The 5,151-nt window shown below is 34.0% G+C and overlaps 1 protein-coding gene across 1 annotated transcript in view; it reads left to right on the top strand.

The window, feature by feature from the left end:
* Positions 1-5,151, top strand: part of LOC108693820 — a 72,096-nt gene that overhangs the window by 27,915 nt on the left and 39,030 nt on the right. The gene's annotated exons all lie outside the window — the stretch shown is intronic.

Here is a 5,151-nt window from a genome sequence, read left to right as displayed (position 1 = left end):
AAATCTTATAAATATTTATAAATATTTTGTAAATATTTTATAAATATTGTATGCTGTTTGGATTGTATATATAATTGTTGTAAAATTCTAATATACGATTAGTCTTGCCGTTAGTTTCTAACTGCATCTAAATGTCTAAATCAATCATATTAAAGAATTTTACAACAGAACAAAGTTACGCACACATACACATTCTCTCTCTCTCTCTCTCTCTCTCTCTCTCTCTCTCTCTCTCTCTCTCGCTCCGATTTTACTGAAGTATCTAAAAACTTAACTAGATATAGATCTGAAAATAATTTTATTGAACAATCTAAATTATTATGTAGAACGTTCAAGCAATTAAACTCATTAAAACAAACCTACTAGAAGTTTTGACATTCCAACAGTTTGGACCACGTAATTATTTTCGTGATCTAATAAAATTTATTTTCGGATCTGCATCTACAAATAAACTTTTAGATACTTCAGCAAAACCATTTTTTCTGTGTAAATAATCATTCATGCATAATAGAACGAAACGTGCATGAAGTCTAGTGAAGTGAATTAAGTTAAAAAAACTGCGTATTTTATCGCGCTTCCAGTATTTCCAGCTTAGTAGGAAAGAAATATGTCTACAAACTTAATCTTTAGAGGACAACGCACGCACAAAGAATCGCTTGAGCTTCTTTTACATTTTCCCAACCGTATCTTTCCGGATTATTTTTCCGGAGTATCTTTATTCACCTCCAGGAGGCTAATATTCGCATAGCTAAGTTATCGTCGCATAATATCTACGAAATTCGTAAAACAAATCAGTTGGCCGACGATTTGCATTACCTACGTATTTAATGTACAAAACCGTATAATTGTATAACTTCGTGTTGGCAGCTTCAAACTTCGACGTGAGCTACAATATTACGTGTCTCGATTTGGCAGAAGTTAATAGCCGTCGAGCGAAGATGATTTAGGTTTAAATCGGTAAACTGTATAAGGTAGATAGCATAATGACATATCTCATTATAAAAATAATATATGATTTTGAAAAAAATCAATTTGTGCTAAGAATTGATTTTTAAGAATAACTGAAAGTCAATGGAACAGATATTTTTTTATTCATTATTAAGTATACAAATTGTAAAGTAATTTTTAAAGCGTAGAAAGTAAGAAAAAAAAAGGAAACTTAATTTTCTTTTCAATTTTACGGCCATTAGTGATTTAATGTTTATAAACTAGAAATCGATTTTCTCTTAACGACTGTTTGAGAGAGAAAAAATGATTCGTCATAACTTTCTAATGTTTGACATTAAATAACTTCGGGAGTTAATAAACCAAATTAAAAATCTATTAATTTAAAGTGGAATTCAACTGAAATTAAAGGAAGAATATAAAGTTTCGTCAATTTATGTTCTCTAGTTGACAAAAAGCAATTTACTACTTCCGATCGCTAACAACGCAAAAGCTATTAAATTCTCGACATTGTGTTATGAGAATTCTTGTCTCTAGTTTACTCAAAGAATCCATCATTAGCGCGAGAAGCTATATAAAATTAAGGGGATAAAGTTTGTGTGTGGGACTTTTATTTAATGTTATCATATCAAGATACCTACGTAGATCTAACGCAGGATTAATTACAATCTTTTGTTCTCATTAACTAAATCTTTTTACGAATGTATCGTCTAAACAATTCGTCATAGCAGACCTTTTTCATCCCTTCTTAACAATCTGTGTAATCTTACAGGCGCGGATGAAGGGATCAAGATTAATTATATTAGCTAAAAATAGCGGAGGCTAACAATAAGTAGGGTTGGCAAGCCTATTACTCCGCTGAGTTCGAGACTATCGGTCTTTGTCACTTGCTCTAGCTGACCTATCGACCTCGATCTTCGAACTGACACTTCATCATGGAAACTTATAAACCTCCTTCTCGTTCAGCTATAAGATCAGCGATAAAATCAGATTGGGGCGAGTATCTCTGAACCAAATGGAAACGTTTGAATTTAGTGAATTGCTGAGTAATTTGTCAGACTTGGGTTATTCATTTGATTTATGTGCCCATAAATTAAATGCCTGTAAATAAAACGTCAGTAAAAATATAGAATTTTATACTTTGTCGAATAGTAGAGACTGTAATATTCAAATATATATACCTATGATGAAAGATTTGAGAAGTTCCAAATGTCAAGACACGGACTGAGCGAAAGTCACAGTGCCAAGAAATAAAAATGCCAAATAAAGCTACTTTTTCAAATTATTATGCAAATTATTATTTGGAAAAAGATGAATTATCTTGTGCTCATTTCTCCAATTCGTGATATCATAAAGATGTTCTTGTAAGAATGAATGGCAGCTTTCTGGAGGGCTATCAGTTGCGTAAAGTATATTATTCTGTTGATCTGCCCGCATCTCGTGACCGTCTCGTATTCAAGCACATGCATGGTAGAGTGAATCATTTGGCGTTATCCCGTCATGCGCCATTCGGCTATGCGAATTCGAGTATCTCTGACGAACATTGCGCGTTCTCGAGGAAATTCCGCGAGTTCCGTTTCAGAGAAGCGCTATCCCACACACAAGAGCTCGTTACCGCAGTATAAATAGATTTCTTCGCCTCGTAGCGGATTTTAGAGTATGTATAGCAGCCTCTCTCTCTCTCTCTCTCTCTCTCTCTCTTCGTTCGTTAAACGATCTCTCGAGGCTATCACATGTGCTGACCTGGATGTTTATTCGGTTCATCGATGCGGCCAAATATCGTTGCCGCCTGGTCTGGCAATCCGCGACAGAAATGCAATGGATTCAATGAAGCGGCATTAATCATTTCGTAAACAAAAACCGGTGCCATGCTAATATAGCGACGGCTGTCGACTTCTGTTTTTAGCTGGCTGTTTAAAAGTTAAACGCTGCATCTCTGCCCGAAATAGTGAAAACGATAACCTATCTCCGTGGGCGATAGCAATTAAAATAAGATCGATAAAGATAATTGTAACATTAGTGAGACTAAATGCAGATTGCGCGATATTTTTCAGTAATGGAATCAATAACTATCAGTTTTTTATTTAAAAAATGACTGTAAATCATCTTCATATGTTGAATAAGTAACAGATTTGAATATACTTCAAGATGTTTAGAAATTACTAAGTATCATTTTTAATGATTTCAAAATATGACGAAGTAAACTTATTGATTAACATTTTAATATTAATTAATTAACTGTCACATTTGTATTGAATTTATCCTTTTTGAAGAGCAGTATATAATTGCCTTTTATTTCTTCAAACGATAGCATCATTGAGAGTCTCATTAACAGCTTTATATAAGATATTCCAACGTCAAAATCATTCTAATTAGCTCGCGCACGAAGATGTAAAGAAAATAATAATATACATAAACAGGGAAAAATCTAATTTTTTCGCAGTTCCAATCATATTTTCTTTCAAACTATAAGATTAATCTCTGTTGAAAATTATTTTAGGAAAATCTTATCAGGTTTTCTCTCAAAAAAAATTTGATAAGAATAAAGGAATCCGGAAATCATAGAATAATATGTCAGAATGCGTGTCAGGAAAACGTGCGAAAAAACAGTTCTGATATTATAGCCGATCACTGACTTTATTCGCGACTCATCGTACGCGACTCATAATACAAAAACCGAGACAGTATAACAACAGTTCGGTATGCGATGAATCTCGACCGAGTATAAAGTGCGAAAAGTATTCGACAAAGAGCGAGAAGAGATCATCAGTTTAGTATTTGTTAACGCATATTTAAAGAGGATCGATGAAGATAAGACCATGAGATTTGCTCTAGAACACTCGCGTGACACTGGGTGATCGAGTTCATCGAACCTACGAGTCTCAAGGCATCAAGGTTATACCCTTAGAGTCACGAAGGCTATTACATTTTAGTCTGTACCATCGGACGAGTCGATCGCCGGCCGGTTGATCGCAATGCAATTCGGCTGACTGGAATTCCACATCCTTTGGAATTCACGCGCTTTCAAAGATAATCCTGATCATTCCCTAATCTTTTTCTAATGTCGCGTATTATGTGGAACACGATGGTACGATGGTAATATATCTAGAAAAGGACATGGGTCATATTTTAATAAAGGAAGGAGCCTGGTTGCTACGGTAACTGCGAAACGAACAGAGCACGCGGCCAGCTAGCCAGCTACGCAGGCAGACAGGCAGGATATTGATTCACCCCACCTGAATTCAGGTCAACCCCTGACTAAACGCCGTTTCGCTGTACAACGCGGACTCCTCCATTTCTATCGCGTTCATGCCATCTCACCTTTTTTTCTTTCATAATTAATCCTCCTCTCTCCCTTATTAGAAACGTGTACTAAGCCGAGAGATGTTTTGTTATTGGATACGATTTATCCAGGTAACTAGGTATTTAAAGACCTTCGCTCGCATCCCTCGTCCGCCCATGCGCTATACAGTTCTCGCAATGCGCTCTCTCGAACGAGAAAGTTTATGCTGAATCATTAAACAACATCGATCTGTCGCGCACGTTCCTGCCTACTAACAAATTAACCCGGATTATTATCTATAATGATAGATGGCTTATTTTGTTACACTTTATTTTGGCCCTAATAGTGAACTTTTAGAATATATTCTTTTAGGATATGTTCTTCATTTTTTTTTTAGGATTATATAGAGGGATCCACAACTTCTTCTTATATATGTACGTATATCAATGAAATTTATATTTACATATGCATTTACATATTCCGAAAATCGTAATACAAACGGAAATGATTCTACGTGAAAAAATAAATCAAAACTGATAGCATAACATGTTTTCATATGAAGCTTTATTTTCAGAAAAACTTATTTAAAATATTCATCAGATACTATCTATGTCTCGATTTAAAAAATCTTGCTGTAGACTATTATCTCTGTTCATGTTTGTATTTATTGTATTACTCGGATAATCGAGAATACACATAAAACAGATATTCACGCACGATGAATTTATTGCTTTATAAATTATTGAAAATGTTATCTGAAAACAAAGCTTCATATCAAAAATTTAATTGCACATTTTCTACTTATTTTTCCAGAATCATCCCCTTTTTTACATGTATAATTTAGTAATTTAGTAATTTTAATAATTTAGTAATTTAGTAATTTTAATAATAATTTTAATAACCTTTTAAGAATTTGTTTTAGC

This window comes from Atta colombica, unplaced genomic scaffold (genome assembly GCF_001594045.1).
Source record: "Atta colombica isolate Treedump-2 unplaced genomic scaffold, Acol1.0 scaffold11, whole genome shotgun sequence".
In the NCBI taxonomy this organism is placed as follows: domain Eukaryota; kingdom Metazoa; phylum Arthropoda; class Insecta; order Hymenoptera; family Formicidae; genus Atta; species Atta colombica.
This window is presented reverse-complemented; position numbering and strand designations above follow the sequence as displayed.